We start from the raw sequence: 23,116 nt of genomic DNA, 5'->3' as shown, positions 1-23,116 counted from the left end.
TGGCTTGTGACATCTACATTCATAAGGACTTGTCAACATATGAGTAGACTTAAAAGGTAGCATCCATAGCATACTACATGTGGGTTCCTCATCCATCTTCCTATCCACATTCGAAATCATACTTGCACCTAAACCTTTTGTATCTTCTTCCTAAAGGGAGAAATTTAATTTGTAGGTGTTGGATAATATTTTGTCTTCATGACATCCTTGTAGGAGATTATTCAATATGGGTGGACACCATCATGTATTTTTTCTTATGGGGGTAATATGCTTATACATGCATGATGTATGTCATACTAGGGGGATCTTGATTACTCCATCCTTGCATGAATCTTCTATTTCTTCATCTCTATTTTTGAAGGAAGTTTTTCGCATGAGGTTTTCCCTCTTTCTCTATTTCCAAAGAGATTGCATTGCATTGCATTACATCAGATTGTATGTAGAGCATTGCATTTGTACATGGTTATCTAACATTGCCTGTAGCTGGGACCTATCATGCATTTTCTTCTAGCTTTTGTGAGCTTAAGTGCATTCCCCTAAGTTGTAGTTAAGGGGGGTGTTAGTATAATTAATTAATTATTATTACACTTAATTTTACTTAGGATAATGTATTTTTATATTATTTTTCATGTAGACACTTAGGAATATGCATAGTCATATGAGTTGTCTTGTTGACAACATTGAAGTTAGCAACTTATTAGAGCACATGATGTCTACAACATCTTTTTACGAGATACACATATATAAACTTATTCTCTCATCATTGCAAAAAGTCTTGTGCTCAATGGAGGATAATCCACTCTTGGGGGTCATGTGGTTAGTTGTGATGTTTATCTTTTTGCTTACTCCTAGTCATTCTATTTGCCTTTATATACAAGGCACTTCTGGTGTGTATTCATCCAATTATTTCATAACGAATCATCTGATATCCATTCTCATTTGATCATCATTTGTCTCTCTTGTGCTATCTATTGAGCTTCTTGATCTTCATGTTCAATAAATTCCTTAGTAAATTTCTTACATGGTATTAGAGCTATACCAAATTCTTACAATATAAATACATATATACAACTATATATCTATGTATATAACTGTTATATTTCACAATATTCTAAATAAAGAACATTAAATATTATTCAATGCACATATTTTTGACTATAACATATCATTTTCTATCAAAACAAATAGATAATAATATGTCTAAAATAATATCTTTATACATATACATTAAGTTTCGATGCTCAATGCCTCTTAGACTTTGTCCCCTTTAGTAGTTTCCTCCTTTTTCTTGTCTTCCATAAAATTATATTGGGTGGGGTCATTCCAACATGACCCACTTTATATCACAAGTGTAGTCCACTTCATCTGTAAATGCATCTAGTTCTTCCTTCCTTAAGTTTGGGTGGGTCCATCTCATACACTAGGTATTTGTACATGCTACCCTTTTGGGTCCCAATATATCACAAGAACTTTTGGGTGAGCCAACATATCACAAGCTCTCACCCTTCAGATTATATTTTATCATAGGTACTAGTCAGTCACCTTCCCACATGGCTCAATTTATTTATTAGACTTTTGCATTCCTTAAGACTTTTGTTGCTCTATACATATATTTTATGCTCACATCAATGATCTATTAAAGAGGATCCTTTCACTGACTTTTTGAGGGTAAGTAGAACCAATTCAATACCTTTTCTTATTGTCTCCCATTAGCATATACATATCTATATGTGCATGTTCTTCCTATGCAATCTATTATTGGGATTGATCAAAGTGTATTAATCTTTTTCTATCTCTTCATAATCACTTGCCTCTATAGTTATTCACCAAGTATATGACAAATGGATAATGGGCCATGCCTCACTCCTATTCACATTTCTAATGTTTTCTCCTTGCGAAAAAATGTGAAGTGACAAGCCTATTTAACTTCACTGATTGAATTATTAAATAAATTCTCATAGCAAAGGAGTTATTATTTGTATATCTTCTTTAGTTCTTCTACAACAGATTAAAACTTGGAGCTATAAGATAAAATCTTTCTACAATAGCTACTCATATACCAAGCTTGTATAGTGGTATAACTAGGGTCAGGTAGAGATAGTGATTATTTCTTTCAATTGATCACATTTATATGTGTTAAAAAATTATCAATGCACCAAGTTATTCAATGTTGGCTTCCATGAGAAAAGATGCCACAAAATAATTGAATGCATCTTTAGTGGTGATATACTTTTGTCTTTATCATTAAGAGCTCCTCAAGCACACCAATAATAGATACAAACTTTCTTCTCACTCGCCAACCTCTTGATTGCATAACTTTAGTGTTTTCTACCCTTACACCGATTCCAGAGATTCATTCCCACTTTGACACCATGTGAAAATTTAAAGGTGGCTATAAATATAATGATATTGCCTTCAAGGTATATATATGTTCCAAAGGTAATGCTCCTAATATAAATAAGGTAACAATTAATAAACATGTTACTTAAAGGGACATGTTTATTTTTTAATTAGTCATTAATATTATAACCATAGCTATATATATTATTATTATTAAATTATACTAATTTATCTCATATAATAATAAACACACATATATAACTATATCTCATATATTATTATATTTAGGTTAATTCAATTAAAGCTACCACATATCAACACTAATCCTACTTCTCCAAACATTTATTGTATGACCTATTTTTCCATAGTGATAACATGTAGGTTTTTTTTTCTTTGATGATTCTCCTTCCTTGGTAGATGATAGGTGCTTGATATAGAATAGTCTAGATGTATAATGGGGTGTTCTCTATGATCTCATCAATTATTCATAGTATCTCACAACTTCTTTGGGTTTATTCATTCTTTTAATGAATTTATTTTCAGATCTTATCTCATTGCTCAGATGATCATTTTATGATCTCAAAATTTCAATCTCGACATTTTTTCTAGTGTTTTTCCTATTCAATAGATCTTCTATTTCTACATCACTTTCAATAGAGTTTCAATCACCAAGTATAACTTCAATGTCTTCCTCCCAATATTGCATATCATTCTACTATTTTGTCATCTCCTTACTTCTCTTTAAGGATTTCTTTAGTTCTTCTCTTACTGGTTCAAGCTATTGTAGTGCGAGTTTGTCATGTCCTCTACTTTTCTAATAAAATTTAATAATATAATAAGTTAAAGAAATCATTAATTTTATAATCTTAAAAGAAAACATAATATTATAATAATTATGTTGATCATAATATTATAATATGATAGTAACAAGAGAGAATAATTGACAAGAAAAACATAATATTATAATAATAATAATAATATTAAATATATTATAATCATATTATAATATAACAAGAATGAATATCTTAATTAAGGATGATTATAATATAATATAATATAATACTATTAAAAGGTAATATAAGATAATTAATCAAAGCTAAAATATGATTTAATAATTATTATAAGTTAAACAATTATTAAACTAATATTAATAATTTTTTTGATCCATCATGTCTTTTGGAGACTAAAATGGATAACCATGATTAATGTATTCTTCCTTCATAAAAATATATATACTTATATTCATTTTATTGTTTGAGTTAATATCTTAAAGACATTATTGTAATAACCCTATTATTAAAATTATATCCATCAATAGCACAAAAAAAATTATAATCTTAATGGATTAATAATATTAATATTAATGGTCATCGAGAAAAAGGTGTTGATCATTCATCTCTCTTGTAATCCAAAAACCCTAATCTATTAACTACAAATACTTTCTAATTAATATACTAGCAGTTATATATATATATATATATATATATATATATATATATATATATATATATATATATATATATAGTTACAAATATCTTTATCATAAGCTATAAATACTATAACTTTATAGACTATACTAAAAGAAAATAAGAACATAAATCTAATTAAAATGTATAACATGCAAATAAACAATGATTAGACATATTTTTTAGGGCATGACTTTTCATTCATGTCCGCTCCAAATGATATTTATTAGGGTTAGGTTAATGGTGAAAGGAAGATGGGGGAAAAAGGTGCGAAAAAAACAATAAGAAGGAAGTGAGAAACATGAAAAAACTATTAAACCACCACATATACAATCTTGCACCAAAGTATAGCATACTCGTCAAATGCTACAAACAGATACCATGGTCTCTGCATCAACCAAGTACCTCAATCTTTGTGCAAAGATTGGATCCGGGTATTGTCGATAGTAACCAAGGACACAAGTGAATATTCTTTAGGTATGAATAATCTATTAATTCCACTTTCAAATACATATTCATTCCATACAATGCTTAAGGGAATAGATATAATTAAATATGTTTGCAGCTAATGACTAATATACTTTAATGCGTGAATATATATATTCAATTCGATACTTGAGAATATAGATGAATGGTGATTAATGAAATTAAACAAAAAATAATCGATATTAATTTCCTACATAGAAGAATGAATATTGAATTATATTGAGATTTTATTGAGGGTAAATACATGATAAAGTCATTTAATATGTTATCTATATATATATATATATATATATATATCAGAATAGATATAAATATATGACATAAAAAAAAATATTGCATTTCAAGGAATACTGGAATGCTATAACAAAGAAAATGTATTCTTAAAGATTTTAAGACCATCTACACTGCATTTCAAATTATAGTACAAAAAGTCTTATTCTCACGTGAGTTATGAAATCCAGAGATAGGGAGTTGGTGGAGGGAGAGGCAGAGTAATTTCGAGGACTTGTCAAATACACTTGGACCTTGTTTCACGCACCCTCTACAACGTCATTCTACCATCTCAGAATGACCATAATCAGGAAGAAAGATTGCCTGACACAATGAGGAGAAATCTTCCATAGAAACCAATAAATTAATGTTAATGCTCAACTCCTCACATAACTTAATATTAAAGGATCTTAGGTTGTTTTTCTGATGATTTCCTAATTTTTACCTAAATTTATTATCAGATTAAATTTTTTTTTAAAATGGGGTCGTCACAAATTTATATGTCATGCTTTGGATTTTTAATTATCTTTACCAAATTATATTCCTTAGTCTCCAAGATCTTGACTCTCAAGTGTTTAGACTTCTACTAAGGGACCAATGTCCTAATACCAATTGTTTGAAGTCTATTAAGAAAGAAAGATATTAGGAGGGGGGAGGACAATGGTGGGGAGGGAGTGAATCAAGATCCATAAAAAATTTTACCCTTTGAACCAAATATAAAATATAATAGCTTCACCTCTAATTCTTCTTAGAACAATATCATAAATCACATAAATATATTTTCCAATGGCGAATTAGATATAACATCTAATTACATCCATGAAACATGTATACAAATGATCAACACATAACAAAAGATTTTGGTTACCTAGAAACCCTTCAAGCTGAAGGTAAAACTTGAATGGGGATGACACTCACAAATCTTCACTACTATAGCAATAAAATTATCCTTTTAGGGCTACAATTTTGATCACTTTTGATGATCTACCCTATTAGGAGTCTACCTTATAAAGATCTTACATGACTTATGTAGTCTACCTTGATTAAATGATTTAAACTTACAACTATGTAACCACTTTGTTAGGAGAATTACAAAGGCCTATTAGGACCACTTTATTAAGAGATTTACCCTAAATCACTTGGTAGAATGTTTCTATACCTAATCCTTTAGTTTTCACTTCATATGTAGATTGCAGGTCTCATCTTTTCAATCATTGATCTGGTCTCTCATCTAATATATCTATTTTCTTCCCTTCACTACTCTATTTGATCTTCCTTCACACTTCACTTCTAGCATCAAAAACTTTTCTTCTCTCGCACAAAAATTTAAAAATAGGGTTTGGATTCTCCTTTTCTAACCATCTATAGAAGTTTCCAAATTAAAATTAACAATCTAGATTCTTCACTTTTGCCACTTATTCCCTCCATTCTTTTCGTTGACTAATCACCATGTATAGGGTTTAATAATCCATAAAAATTGAGTAATCATCTCCATGTTTGACTCCTAAATCATTAAAACATGCATTTAGCTTGGCTAAAATTGCTCTACCTAAATATTTGTGCCATTCCAAAAAAATACATTAAAACTAATTTAATCAACATCTGAACAATGTGATGCTCAATTGTGTCTAGTTTTTATGTTGTCACTAGGTCTCTATCTTCCTACCTAATACTATGTGACTCAATTTCCAAATGCTCCACATACATAGACTTTTGGCTCACTCAGAATGTAATAGAGGTCTTATAAACCATAGAATTTCTTGGCAATAGTAACTTATTGGCTTTAATACAATTTCATACAAATCTTCTATATATAGCTTAGCCTTAGTAAAATGGCTGAGTCATAGTGATGAATGACCAAATCTTCGTAATGAATGACTAAATTTTTGACACTAATAGTTAACATACCTTAGGGATGAATGAATATGGGAACATGAGATATGAAAATGAAGCCCCCAAGACTCCATTTATAGTAGTTTTTAGGTGGGATAACAACTTGGGATGACTTGGGAGTGAGATTAATTAATTGGTAAACTTTGGAACTTTTGGGCCTTGAACTCTATAGTCACCAAGGACTAGGTCTACCTAGGTCAACCTAAGCTAGACCAAGTTGACCTAGTCCCAAAGGACTAGATAGGTAGGCCACAAAAAGGGATAGGAGGTGGTGTAAGTGAAACTGGAGGATAGTTGACTAAACATGAGATAGAGTCAAAAGGATATCAAAAGACACCTAGAGGACCATGTTGGAATGTGAGAGATGATTGTAAAGAGTAGTGAAATAGAAGAGGAGAGGAAAAAAAATATTGAAACCACACTAAGGAGGGCTAAAAGGTTTGAAAATGATGTGCATTCATTTTAAGATTGTACATATATAAAAAGTTATCACCGACGAACTCTTGTATAAACTCTGAAGGATGGTAGTAACAACCTTAACACCAATAATGGTTCCCAAATCAAGAAGCTTAGAAAAGGACCTATCGAAGACCTCAACAACCATGACAAATAGATAAGGGGAAATGGGGTCCCCTATTTTAAGACACCTACCATCCTTAAAAGATCCCCATGGAGTACCGCCAAAAATCATAGGATAATTTATAGGTTCCACCATTTCTCAATCAAACCCACCACTAAATGATTAAAAATAATTCTTCTGAGAATCATATACAAAAATTTCCAATCCAGCTTATCATAGGCTTTTTAAATGTTAAGTTTAAAAGCCATACTAGGGATCCCTTCTTTTGTTGATTGAATTAATTAACTCACATGTGGGCCCTATAGCATTTAGAATCTACCTATCCAATCCAAACCCCTTCTAGGGAGTATTGATAAAGTTCTCAAGCAATGGTTTAATTCTATTAACAAAAATATTACATAGATGAATAGGTCTTAAATCATAATTTTTTTTAGGATAATTAACCTTCAGAACAAGAACAATAAAGGTTTTATTTACCTTCCAAAGAAACTTACATATTTTAAGGAAATATCTAGTGGCCCCTATCAAATCCTCCTTAACAAAATCCTAGAAGTGTTGAAAAAAAAGTCTTGGGAATTGATCTAATCTAGTGGCTTTATAGGCCTTCATTGAAAAAACTACCTTTTAGAGTTCCTCAAGCATTGGACTAGTGATAAGAACATTATCCTCCTCTCCTAACACTCTAGGAAGGTTTTGTATGAGTTTATCTCCCTTGTTTATATCCACATTCCTATTTGTTCTGTTATAGATAGTAGTAAAATATGAAAGTACCAATCTACCTATCTCCTCCCAGTCCACCAGAATTTTATTGTTTTTATCTTGTAGGGATGTGATAGTATATGTCTTTGTAAGAATTTGGTATAGCTTTGATACCATGTAAGAATTTTCCTTAGGGCAAGATTCATCCACGATCATAGAACTCGAACACAAGCACAACTATAGACCAAAAATAGTATGATCAATTAATTAGAGTACGTCCTCATATAGTGCTCTATATTGTATGTGATAAATGTACACATTAGGAGTGCTTCTATATACTAGCCTCTCAAGAAGCACCTAGAATGTCTCTAGAAAGAGCCAAGAGATAAGATAAGCATGAAATCTAAGCACACATCTTATCAATCATTCTAGATGATAGAATAAGGATGATGAGGTGGATCTCAAGTGGAGATGTTGTAGACACCATGTGCTTAATTAGTGTGCTAACTCTTGTGTTGTAGACATCATTTGCATAAAAGAGGTGCGAACTCCTATGTTGTCAACATGACAACTCACGAGAGTGTACACAGTCCTAGGTGACTAATAAATAAATATTAAAATAATGCATTAACATAAGTAAACTTAAGTAAGTGTAAATAGTAAATACTTATTTACACCAACATGCCCCCTTAATTGCAACTTAGGGGAATGTACTTAAGTTCACAAGAACTAGGATGAAATGTATAATGGGTCCCAACTATGAGCCCATGTTAGGTAGCCATGTACATAATGAAAATGCAATGTAATGAAATCTCTCATAAAGTGAAAGAAGAGGGAAAACCTCATGAGAAATGCCTTCCCCAAAAAAGAGAGATAAAAAGAACAAGAAGCATGGATGGATGGAGTAATCAAGACCCCCCCATTATGACATAAATCAAGTATATACAAGAGAGATATGGGAGAGGGACAAAACCCCTTAAGAGGAAAAAGTCCCCCTCATAAAGGAGAAGATGAAGGAGACAAGGTAGTCTCCCCCTCCACCCCCTAAAAGTAAGGTGTCGATCAGTGAGTAGTGCTCCAATGTAGAAGCTGATCCATGACCACTGAATGATGTTCCTCACCTTTGGAAGAAACAATGGCAGAGGTACTAGTGAGATGCTTCCCCTAGGTGTAGAAAGAATCTTAATGATGAACAGTGTCTCTAAAACTTGTTCAAGTGTCCCTATGTTGATAGTGATGGTGGCTCCTTCCAAAACTACAGAGAAGAAGTGCAAATCAAGCAAGGAGTGATGTAGAGCCTCTTTCAAGAAAGTAATAGTCTTCTCAGATGACAAAGAGACCTCTAACAATTGCTATACATAAGTATCCACAATCACACTAATTGATAAAGATTGATCATTTAGAGAATGGATATGAGGGTCAGAGTGGGCCCTCACAATAATTGTAGAAGGATCATCCTTAGCAAAGAGAAGCGATATATCATCAAAGAAGTATCCCAATTTTTCTACATGTGACTTTATGAACAGACCTAAAATGCCAATCAAGAAGTCATCACCCGAGGTATGAATTGGAAGACAAAGTGTACCCTACTGTGTTGAAGTACATGAATCAGTCATTGTAATAGTAGATGAAGAATTCACCTCAAAGAGAAGATGAGTATCAATAATAGTGTCTCCCACATCTTCAATGTGAGACTCCATGAACAGGCTAGCAAGGGCAAGAAGGGAGTCATCACATGAAGGTAAAGTAGGAAGACATAAAGGGTCCTACTGCACTAAATTTGAAGCATCTATATCTGGAGTAGGATCAATAGGAGCAATAGGAGCTAGAAATGTGATCTCATCTGAAGAAGATGCAAGTACAAATGGTGGTATTAGATCCTTTTAGAATGAAGGAATGTGTGGATCTCCATATGTCTGACAAACATGAATCCAATAAACATATGGATGAAATGTCTTAATGAGCATAACTGAATCCAGAATGCCATCATCCATAAATAGAAAGAGTGTACTCCAAATGAGGGAAATTGTGTCAAGATTGTATTCAAGTCCTTTCGCATATGGAAGTGCATTGTGCTAACTAAGATATTTGATAGCCAATTGTCTCTATTCCTGATAGTTGTCTGGTGTCAAGTAAATCAAATCTGCCTCTTCCATGATGGACTAATCAATGTAACCTCCAAAGAATCAAAGAAACCCCCCTAATGAAAGATTCAATGCTTTATAATGGTGCATGTAGTATATGCCACATGTCAAAATGTAATAGATGGGCTTCTAATTTTTCTAGTACAATTTCCTTTTGAGGGCTAAATCTAGAACTAAGCACTATAGCTCAAATATACAACAATACTGAAAAGTAATACAATATAGAAAAGGCCCTAATGCTGAAAGTGATATTTTTGTCACACAACCCTATTACCTAAATGTAAATCTAGAAAGTAAAAAATAATAATGAACTTTCAAAAAAATAGAACATAAAAAGCCATCTAGATGAGCCCATATGGAGCATTTGAAGTTGCAAAATACAATATTGGATAGGTATAGTCACCAAAGATGCAATTTCTGAAAAATCCTTGCACTAAAACTAGAAAAGAACACCACCACTAGAAATTTTAAGAAATTCTACCCAAAATAAAAAAAAATATTGCACCTAATTTGGATTTTGGATGTTCAAGTTATGGTCTCTCAAAGTTGGACCACCAAATCAAACTGAATCTGGAGAGGGTTCTAGAAGGAAAACTATAGGCTTCAATTTGATGGTGAAATGGCCATCTCGGTAGTTAGAAAATCATTCAAAATGACAGTTAGATGACTATAAAATTTAACACTATGAAATATTGACATCAGAGAAAAAGGTCTCGTCTATTGACATGGACATTTTTGGGCTGACATGTGTCAATAGTATGGTACAGGTGTCAGTAGTACATTCCAAATTGTCCATTAATGCGTATCTTGCATGGCAATGGGGTTAATGAGATTTGGTGGAACACGTATCTATTAGTTAGAGGTGGACAGAAATGGAACTTTGATTGTGTGTGTAACCAAGGTATTGCCACATGTCCCTAGTCTGTGCCACCAGAATCAGAATGAAATGATAGATTTAAAAAGTAGTGGACCAAATGTACTTCTACATCATGTAGACAAAAAATCTAAAATACAGTGTCATGTAATAGATGCCAATTATCAAAGATGTTCAAACCATTGCTAGAGTTCTACTATTGAAGGAAGTGGTAGATAGAAGACTATCTACAAGAGTCGTTGGCTAGACTTATGCTTTCTAGTGTTGGAACCTATGAAAAGTAGCACCATATTTGGGGATTAAAAATCCCACATTGTCTAGGCTGTGAACCCTTAAAAGGTTTAATAAAGTGGAGTGGTGGGAAGTAAATAAATGAAAGCCAATGTTAAAAGTAGACTTGCCACTAAATCTTGGTTAGACTTCTAAAGTGTATGCTAGAATATTAATAAGCCACTAGAATTCATAGAAAATATGCCACCTAGTGAATCAAAATATTTTTATGACTGTGAATATTCCCTGGGACCATATAGGGTCGAGGTGTGACTGCTCAGTAACTACAAAAAAAATTCTCTGCAAGGGAAACTCACAATTTTTTTTTGAAAAAGATAGCCAAAACGCATTCAGAAAAAAAAATACTAGATTTGAATTAAATTAAGTTGTAGATCCTAAGATCATACCCAAACTTGCAAATCAGGGCCTTAGAGAGCTTATTTGCAAATAAAAATTGCCTCACAATCAACTTTGGCCTAGGGTAGGCAACTTCATAGCCAATTTTCACTAAATCAGCATTCCAGACGCAATGGTGAGGTTAGATGTGGCTCTAGACACTCTTAATAACTGTGATACTCTAGATTTGGGTTGAGGTGTTGAAGTAAGAAGATGGTCTCAAATGGCTATGTGAAGAGAAATTCTCTAAGAGCCCTGATACCATGTAAGAATTTGTTATAGCTCTAATACCATGTAATAATTTGGCTTAGGGAAAGGTTTACCCACTATCATAGAACTTGAACACAAGCAAAATTGTAGACCAAAAAGAGTATGATCAATCAATTAGAGTATGTCCTCATACATTGCTTTGTATTGTATGTGATAAATGTACACACTAGGAGTGCCTGTATATAAAAGCCTCTCAAGAAGCACCTAGAATGTCTCTAGAAACAGCCAGGAGATAAGATAAGCATGAGAACTAAACACATGTCTTATCCATCATTCTAGATGATAGGATAAGGATGATGATGTGTATCTCAAGTGGAGATGTTGTAGACACCATGTGCATAAAAGAGGTGCAAACTCATATATTGTCAACATGACAACTGACAAGAGTGTACATACTCCTACGTGACTAATAAATAAATATTAAAAGAATGCATTAACCTAAGTAAAATTAAGTAAGTGTAAATAGTAAATACTTACACCAATAGTCTTCTTATGTTTGAAGGTTGACCTATGGAAAAAAGTTGTATTCCTATCATCCTCCATTAACCATTGGATGCTAGAATTTTTTTCCTACACAAATCCTCTTCAATAGTATCCTTGTTCCATTAATTCCTATATACTTCTTCCTCCTTGATAGTGTTAAAAGAAAAATCCCTCTCAGCCATATCCTTCTGAAGTTCCTCTAGTTTTGATTCAATCTCATCCTTCCTGAAAATAATACCAAATGAGGACTTGTCCTAATAGATGGCATTTCTCCTAACATTACCCAATTTAACAACAAGTCTAAACATGTCAATGCCATCAATTTTGAGTTTTTACCATTCCTCCACACAAATTTTGAAATTAATGTGTAATTGCCACATAATATCATATCTTAATGGATTTTGGCCACTAAAAACTCAATCTGACTAGTTAAACAATAGTGGGAAAGATCTAGACCTATTCTAGGAAGGGCAGTTAAGCTAGATGAGATCGGATTTTATCAATCAATGTAGACCAATAGTATGTCCAACTTAACTTTGATTAGATCCTAGGCTTTCCTATTGTTAAATCAGCTAAAGGGGGGCCTTATATGTCCACATATATGAGATCATTTTGGTTAATTGTAGTGCCTGCCCCTAGTTTGCATTTATGTTATCATTGCCAAACTCTTTTAGCCCAGTTTTATGCTTGATTATTAGTAGCATTGTTTAGAGATTATTAGCTATTGTTTTATGTTCAATTGGTTATATGATGAGATTACTTGATACTCTATTTCATGTATGCATGATGATTATTATATTGTTTTTAGTTATTGATGATGAATAGTTAGATGGAATATAATATATGTTCTCTTATGGATACTTACCCCATACTGCATGTGTATGGTGTGCATGTATCTTTTCTTTATGTATCGCATTTCCAATGTGGTCAAGGAAGGGAGTCATAGTCACCTACTAGTCATGATCTACACGATGCACCAATTCCTACCATTGCTTGTTTAGCTTACTATATATTGTGTTTGTACATGCATGGATTTTTTGCAGGTTGTATGTATTAGGTATCAACTTCCCTGAATCGCCAGGATGAGCGTATCCTATCGCATTATCTCAATGGTAAGAGAGGGGAGATAAATTCTCGAGTCCAAGTTCTAAACTTTTAACATGTTTGTCTTAGAAAATTAGGACAAGTATTTGAGTTGACTACACTTTGAATGCATTGAATGACAGTAATTCATGGTTATAACCCTTAAGTTTGACTTTGGATGTATTTTTCTATGATGGGTTTTTGTATTTTATTTTATGAGTCTTTGGTGAATTTTCTATTAATTAAGTCTAATTAAAAGATTAAACTAATGATTTAATTTAATGGAAATTTATTATGATATTTTTAATATTTAATTATATTTAATTAATTAGGAAATTAATTAAATAAAAGGAATTAAATTTAAAGGTAAAAGTTAAAAGTATAACTTTAGAATGTGCTAATATTAATTTAATTTAATAATAATATATTTAGAGTTCGTTTTTAAATAAATGCCAAATACTACTATTATTTAAGTTAATAAATATCTTATCAATTAACGTTTGAAAAATAAATTAAAGCATGAAAAGATATTAAATTATTAAGGGTTTTAAAATTGCACAAAGTATGCATGAGATTAAAATATAAAAAATTAATTAAAAAGTAAAAAAAGATATTAATTTATTAAAATTTTATGATTGCATGATGCATGCATGAGATTTAAATTTAATAAGTTAATTGAAAAGAGAAGTCAAGTGAAATTAAATAAACTTATTTTATAATTCAATTAATGTTCATGGAAAAGATTAAGAAAAGTTAATAAGGAGTTGAAGTCTAGTGAGTAGGGAGTCCTCTTAGGTGAACACACAATTAGTGCCCCAATTTTAGGAGAGAACTCCATATAACAATTTGGGGGTTCATTTTTAAAGGACAGTGAATTTTGGAGAAGGAAGGAATTTTCAGAAAGCAAAAGGTTCTAAGAGGAGGAAATTTTCTACAAGCTTCTTGGGCATAGTGATTAGCATCAGTGTCCAGGTAGACATTTGTGTTTATTCGATCAATTTATTTTTCTCTTTTTTACGTATCTTTGTTGTGACTGTGGATTGATTGTCTATGTATTATTGTGATAATTGTTTCAATCTTTTAATATAAAATTTCTTATATGCATGTTGTTTTCATCTGTATATGAGAAGATTAAAACATTAGAGCAATCCTCCATCTATAGAATTAAGATTGAGAAATTAAATCTAGGTATGGTTTTTAAAGAAAAGAAAAGTATAAAATGGGAAATTCAAATGGTTCATAGAAATTCTTCTATCACACTATATATGCTGACGACTACTGTTCGCAATCATACTTGTGACTACAGTCGTAGTATGTCTGCAACAACAATCGTAAGTATACAACCCACCTTGCGATATGTAAAAATTGCATGGTTTTTTTAATTTTTTTTGTTTTGTATATTTTATTTTTTTTCAAAAATAAATATTCTTAATAAATGTTAATATGTAATTAATTTACAAATTTTATTAATAGTTAATTTTAATATTGACAAATTCTTAAATACATATGTTAAGTATGGTAAATTATTAAATAAGGAATTTCTTAATAAATTTGTTAATATTATCTAATAAATTATTAAAAAAGTTAATTTTAAATTACTAATTAATAATAATTTTCTTAACTATTATTAATAAATGAGATATTAATATAAGTATTTAGTTGATAATCATTAATTAACTTAATTAAAAATTAGTTTTATTAAATTTAGTTAATGATGAATATGGTTAAATAGAAATTGTAGAATTATTAATATGATTAGTTATATAATTATTAATTAATGTAATTAAATATAATTTTAATTAAGATTAATTAGTTATTGGAGTTATAGAATTATTCAATTATTAATAATTTTGATTTTAATGAAATTAACAATTATCTTATTTAAAATCAATAAAGATTATTTTAAATAAATGATTATCCTTAGAATATTTAGGAAAATTGACTTAGATATAATGGGATAATTCTATATTTGACTCGAATAAATGATAGGGTTGACTTGTAGGGTGTACTGGAAATTCTTATATACTTGGAATATACATTGAAATGAAAAAAAACCCTATATTGAACTCAATGGTATGTTTTTGAAAATCAAATCAAACTATGATACCTATACTTTGTTTGCTATGTGTTGTCTATGATTTGAGGTTTTGGGGTTTGACCTAGCTTGACTAGTCCTAGGATGTTACCAGAGGCTTGGGGGTTATGTGATTGTGATGTTATGATGTCTTAATCTCGATTCTTCAAAACCAAAACATGGTAATGTGTTTGGTATTCTCTATGATGTTTGTTGATCTATTGTTTGTTATTGCTTTCCAGTGTTCTTGTGTGATGCTGAGCTAAATGTATGACCACCTTGACTTAACCATTTTTAGTCCTCGATTAGTTATATTTGGATTTCTTTCTAGTCACTTTTATAGGACTGAGGTGTTTGTATGATTTTTTTTGTTGATGTCATGCTATGACATATTTCATTTAACCCTTTTGAGTCTTTGATCAGTATTTTTGGGATACTTTCCAATTGCTCATAGAGAACTAATGTGTCATTGTGATTTATTTTTTTATGCTTTTCAATCACTTGTATAGGAATGAGGTGATTTTATATGATTCTTTGATTTATGTTTGTTCTTTTATGAGCCTAGGGTAGGTTATCTATATGTAATATTGGGAAGTGGCTTGTAATGGAGGTCGAGGCCCTAAGTGGATCCCAAGGTAGCCCATTGTAAGTTGTTTAGTAAGTGAAAACACTACACTAAATGAGAATAAAATGAACCTAATACGACTCTTTGTATGTTCTCGTCCATGCCTCAAGTGCTAGTATAGACTAGGATGGGAGTAGAGAGAACACTTGGTTGTGACCTTGCATCTATAGTATGTCTTTTTAGTACAAAGGGATAGTAGTGGCCACATAGGAATCACTAGGGGGCCTGGGTCCTAAGAGACTACCAAGGTAACTCTAGTGTGATTTATGCGATGACACTTGCCCACTTACATAGTAGGTTTCCTACATGTCTTTGTGTGCCTCTAGGTGTAGATGTTGATCTATCTTAGAACCTTTGAGTTAGATTGCTTTTAGGGTTTCTTAGACTTAGAGAGTACTTTTGATATTTGGTTTAATATCCTATTTGGGACTTGAGACTATCTCCTTAGTGTGGTGGGAGTGGGCCATTTAGGTTCCACACAGTCAGGTGGTAGTGCTTTTTACTCTTACCATTGAGATCCGTCTGTTGCTACCATGGCTAGAGTTTTCTTATTTGCATTTCCTTTCATTCTATCTTCGTATCATTATGATGGATGGTTATATCTTATGATAGATGTTTATATCTTTTATGATGTACAATTTCATTTATTATATTGTACCTTGTATCATGGATCCGAGGAGGATGATGTAATTCTACTTTTGTAAATGTATATTCTTTTAGCCTTTCATACCCTGTGACATGTATAGTGGATGATTGAGCATTCCAAATTTCATTTTCCAAGAGGCATTCATAAAAAATGTATATTATTTAAATGGACATTGGACTTTCCATTATTCTTTCATGTGGATGTGTTATTTATTAGACTTAGTATTAATTAAAAATTAAATGTGACTCAACTTCATGGGTTCCTTAAGGAATGTAACCTAATGCATATGCTTATAGATGATTGTATGGTATTACTTCCACTACTATGTGTTTGATGTGTATGCTTTATATTTCTTGTTTAAAAAGAAAAATGTTTTGCAAACTTAGTAAAAGTTTAGAGTAATTTTTTTGGATCCCTTAGTAGGGTGTTACATTAATAGAGTGTTCCAAGTCTAGCATGTTATCCATGAAGTCATTTAATCCACCTAGCCTCTCCAAGGGGTATAAAGGTAAGTTAAAGTCACCCAAATATAGAAACTTCTTATGCTTATTGTTATTTATAAAATTAGGAGTTCTTTTCCAACTATCACATCTCTCATTCCTATTGTTGGGAGGAGAGATATTTAGAATACACTAGAAAATATTATTAGAAATATGTTTAGTGACAATAATTTTTTTTATCATGCCATAGGAATCTCATTAACATCACTTTAGGATTCCACAAGGTGGTCATCCCTCCAAAATCCCCATCAACTTATCCATAGTTAGCTATTTCCATAGGCCAAATATTGCTACTAACTTTGGAGAAAGTAAGATAAGACATTTTGACCTCCTGAATAAGAATAAAATTTATTCTTAAAGTATAGATTTATTTCTTCAAAGAAATCTATTTTTGATGGCCATTTAGACCTCTCATGTTACATGAGAGGAAATTTATTGCTTACTTGTAGTAACACCATCCAAGTTTTGTTTCTTACAATTTTCAATCACCCTTGCCATTTTATTGGTCCTTGTGCTCTCGTTGGGTGGTCTTTTGTGCTTGACCTCCACTAAAATGTCCACTTTTTTTTCTTCCCTTACCTCTTCTATTTTGAACCTCTCATTCCCTCACATTACTCTCTTATTGTGAAGAAGGTGTAGAGAACATATTGCACACTAGGTATTTTTTCAACTCCTTAAGTGGTGGAGAAAACTACTCAATTGTCAAAGCACACCTTGGGGGGCTAGGCTATCCACCACTTTACTAAAGAGGTGTTGACACACATTTCTCCTATAGCATTATTGCCTAATTTTATTCCTTTAACTTGGATCTCTCCTTATTCCAAAATGGGTTTTTTCTAAGAAGTTTCCTCACCCATGTCTTTGTTGGGGGTAGACAATAGATAATTATTCCCTTGCAAAAGTAGGTGATCATCAATCTTCTTTCCTCTCATTTCCACTAGGATTTCCACTTTGGTCCCCTTGTCCTCCTATATACAAGAGTTGATATTAGGGGCTTCTCCCATCTCCTTTTGTCCTTACCCAACAAAGGGATCTTTATTTTTATCTTCCTTAAGGGGCCAAGGATGCTTCGTCCCTCTAAGAAAATTTACCATTCTTATCCTCTTGGGGTAGTTGAGAAGATGATTCACCTTCTTTTTTATTTCTCTACAACAATCCCTATAGAGCCCACCTTCTTCTTGTCCTTACTATGTTGATTTATCCAAACTTTGACATTTTTGGTAGTGTAGACTAGTATTCTCATACACCAATGGATGTTGCCTCTTCCTTAATTTTTGTTTCAAAATGACAAAGTTGGGAAGGTATTTTTTGACTGCAAGATTATCACAAAACAAAGCATATACCAACCTTGAATTTTGGATGGTGATAGCATCTACCGAGACAAAATGCCCAAATGATTTCCTAATTCAAAAGAAGATTTTCTCAACACAAAACTCTAGAGGTAGACCAAGGAGCTAGTCCTAGACATGGGCAAGTCAACTTAGTTCTGAAGTAAGGTCAAAGCCAATATGTCAACTAGAAATCACCAAGTAGTACTTCCCATAGTACCAGGTTCCCAAGAGGACCATAGCCAAGTCAATCTTAGAGGTAAATTTTGAAAGGAGTAGTCATCTAGGCATAGCCACAACACTAACACTACCCTTCAATTTCCACTTCTGAGAAACCCATTTCTAAACCATCTCAATAGAAGACTTGAAGAATATAAAACATCCCACTAAATAGAGATGCAGGGATGACAAAATATTATGCACTATACTATTAGGGAAGAATAATTTTATCCCATCCACTTTGAGACATATCTTTCAATCCTCTTAAGGGAGAGGAGGGGTGGGTTTTCCAACTAAAGCCCCTTTCTGATATCCCAAATTTGTAGAATTTTCATGTTCCTTCTCACTAGAATTTGATTCCTTTTCCAAGAATTCTAAATCATTCTTTAGGGAATTTCCTATGGATTCATTGTGCTTAGAGTCAACCAAACCGTCCTCTCCCACCCACAAGGTTTGAGGTGAAACATTAGGCACCTCACACATGGCCCCCAATGTCGAGGTCAAACAAGCTATAGATATAGGTTGACTGGAGGCCTAGAGTTAGATTTTGGCCTATCCTCATGAGCCATGCAAGTTCATAATTCAAAATCAGTTCAGAGTGGAAAAGATGAATAATAGAAAAGGTTTAGTCTCTATTCTAGATACAAATATACATTTTCTTACATATATCACATGTTATGTGTCTCTATTGTAGAAAAATATCAACCAATGTTTACTTTTTTCTCATATTGTTTACTATTCTTCCAAAAAAAAAAAAATTAACAATATCCCATGTTCAAGTAAACCATTATACATAATCAAAGTTAATAAGTCATTATGAATGCAAATCTTTAGATTTATTCTCTTTGCTTCTAGATTTAATATGATTTGACATTTGAAACGATAATTTTACTTTTATTTTTTTCATGAATTGTTCTTATAAGGAAGAATAATTTAGAATGTATCCAACTTTAAAAAATATTCATCAAAACATAAATTATGTGTTTTAAAAGAAGTTTGACTATTGAAGAACTAAAGCACAAAACAAAACCAACAAACAATAAATATGAAGAAATTGAAGGTAACCCACCAACATAGTCCAAATAGATATGATAGCTATTAGATTTCCACAATTCACCTAAATTATATAAAATCTTTTGGTTAAATTATATAAAATAATACTACCATCACTCATTTTGGATTGTGACCCATCATTAAGATGCATAAAAAAGAGCATTAGGAAGACTAAAAAAGTTGGCCAAAATTTAAAAATCAAAGATATTATAGTTTTTTGTGAAATTTTGAGTATTTTATCTTCATGATCTACATAGCTTGTAGTAAAAAACAACAAAAAAACTTGAAAAAATTAGTATATTAATGAATTTGGGAAAAAAAGTATAACTTTTTTTTTTGTCTTTACTACATATTTTCTAGGATTTAGCTAGCGCCAAACATAAAATAATGACTATCTTGAACATTGATGCCACTCATAACCTACTACACCTTGTTAAAGAGTAGAAAATTGTCACACTGATGGTTCTTTGGGAAAATTTTCCTTCAGAATAAAAGAGCATCTATTTTATTTTTTATTTTTCTTTATCTTTCTAATTCAATGCATAACATAAAGTCAAAAGGAACCTCCATATCAAGACTTAATAATAGTTATTAGACTTCTCACCTAAGAATTTGTAAAGAAAACAAGAAAAAAAAAGGTTCACAAACTTGCAAAACTGATTGAGATGCTTGGCAAAGTCAGTAGCCAAGATAGAATAGTGTCGAGTTGCTTGAAACCAATAGGGACTAAGTTTCTCCATCACCAAAGGGAGCTTGGTAGATAGGGAGCTCGGTAGAGGAGACCAAGTTTCCTAGTTAGTGGGAGCTGAGTTACTTGCCTCAAATGCAAGTTGAGTAATACAAGGAGTATCAACATCACTCTGGGAAATGCACAAACAAACTTATTGATTTCTTCTTTGTTTTGCCAAAACTACTAACATGTAAAATGAAGTATATGAATAGGGACAAGATTAGAAACACAATAGATTGGATATTTTCAACTATGCTTGCTTGCTTTCCATTAAGTAAATCAAATTGATATAAATCTAGAGAATGATCTACAAACCCTAGAAGAAGAAAAAAATAAATCATAACTTAAATCAAACATAAAACAACATAAGAATACATATAGTAAACTTGGCACAATCACTCCTAATATAGGATAGAACTTCACTTTCACAATCAACCTTAGAAAGTCATCCACACATGTTGTTGTTGAGTTTGATAGAACTTTTTGCTTCTATTATTGTGTTGAACACTTTTTTTCTTTCAGAATGTCTCAGATCTAACTTAGAGAAAGAAGGAACATTCCCTCCTTTTATCATTTTCCTTCTCATATAATTTTCCCTCTCATTTTAAAAATTCAAACTAACCTACCCATAGTAAATTTTATGTCTATTGGAGATGCAAACTACTAGACTTGTTTGATGGGCACCTAGAACGTTGATGGGACAACCAAAAAATTAAATACTCTAGCACTCCCCCTTTTCTCTAGCTAAAAAACAAAGAATCACTACATATCCAAATAAACTACACTAAGACTTCTTCTTAGACACACAAAACTTGCTATGCTTAATGGTTTAGAAAAAAAATTCGCTAGCTGATGCTCAGACATATAGTATTCCATTTTGATTTCTCCATTTTCCTTTAGCTCTCTAATAAAATGGTATTTGATGTCAATGTGCTTGCTTCTCCCATGAAAAAATGGATTCTTTTTAAATGCAATTTGGGAAATATTGTGGTTCCATCCTCTTGCTTTTTAGTCAAATCAACCAAGATACTTCTTAGTCAAATAGCTTGACATGTTGTTTCATTTGCTACTATGTATTCAACCTCTATTGTAGGTTGAGTTGGTTTCTTCTTTGATGCCCATGAAATTGCACTTGAACCCTTATGAAATATGTAACCAGAAGTGCTCTTCATATCATCTAGACTTTAAACCCAATCACTATCAATGTAACCAATTAGCCTAAGTTCATTATCAAAAGTATACAAAATTCCAAATCCCTTGGTACCATTCACATACCTTAGGATCTCGTTTCCCACTTGCCAATGGGAATCCTTTGGAGCCTCCATGAATCTAAAAATCAAACTTATTGCACGCATCATATCAGGCCAAGTTACTATCACATATATCAAGTTTCCAACCATACTTTTATATAATGTTGGATTCAATTGCCCACTACAATCTTCCTTGCTCAACTTTAGACCTATATTTTTTGGTGTTGGGGTTTTCTTACTACTTTGTATTTTGAATCACTCAAGATTTGATATATATATATATATATATATATATATATATATATATATATATAGAGAGAGAGAGAGAGAGAGAGAGAGAGAGAGAGCATCATGCATTATTTTAATTCTATGCCTAGAAAGTATTTCAAGAGACCCAAGTCTATCATCTAAAATTCACTCTTCATGGTCTCTTTGAGCTCATCAATTCAGAAATTATCATTTCTAGTGAAAATTAAGTCATTTACATACAAGACAACAATCAAAACCTTAACACCTTGATGTAGAGAGTGGGCTCACCATCACTTTTCCTAGAGCCATTACTCATAAAATACAATTCAATCTTTCTATACCATGCTCATGGAGCTTGCTTCAGCCCATAAAGAGCTCTCTTCAACTTATACACTTTATGTTCCTCAACTAGAACATCATAACCAAGTGGCTGCTCCACATACATCTCTTCTTTTCAACACTCCATTCAAGAAAGTGAACTTCACATTGATTTTATATACCTTCTATTTGCTTTGGGCTAAAATTGCTATGATAAACCATATAGTTTCCATTCTTTCAACCAGGGCATATATCTCATCATAATCTCTACCATATTGTTGTTTATACCCCTTGACCACTAATTGTGCCTTATACTTATCCATATTTCCTTCAACATTACACTTGGTCTTATAGACCGATTTAACTCCAATTGCTTGTTCTTGGAAGGTAAAATAGTTAACTCACATGTTTCATTTCTCTCCATAGCATGTATTTCCTCATCCATGGGATTACACCATATCTTCTCTTTCATGACTTCTTCAAAATAGATTGGATCACTATGAGAAAATAATGAAAAATTAACACTCTTGTAATAGTCTTCATCATACCTTTCATCTTGGTATATCTCCCTTAGACTCTTAGTATTTCTTGGCAATAAGGAGGCGAGAGTGGGATCATAATTTTCAGTAGTTTTTCTACTAAAGTTTTACATACCAATTCAAAGTTTTCTAGAACTACTAGGGTCTAGTTCTTTGCATGTTTGAGGTTTCTTTCCTTTCTTTCTTTGTTTGGAGGTTTCTATATTTGTTGATCCTTCATTTTCCTGATCACTAAATTCTTGTTTTTAATCAATAGTTAGCACTTTACTTGAAATGCCTAAAAATTCATCCAACGACTCATCCTATGACTGATTTTCAAGAAACTCCACAT

The sequence above is a fragment of the Cupressus sempervirens genome, chromosome 5, assembly GCF_028749045.1.
Source record: "Cupressus sempervirens isolate cs-2001-9-10 chromosome 5, ASM2874904v1, whole genome shotgun sequence".
NCBI lineage: Eukaryota > Viridiplantae > Streptophyta > Pinopsida > Cupressales > Cupressaceae > Cupressus > Cupressus sempervirens.
The sequence above is the reverse complement of the archived record's forward strand: the minus strand, read 5'-3'. Positions refer to the sequence as shown.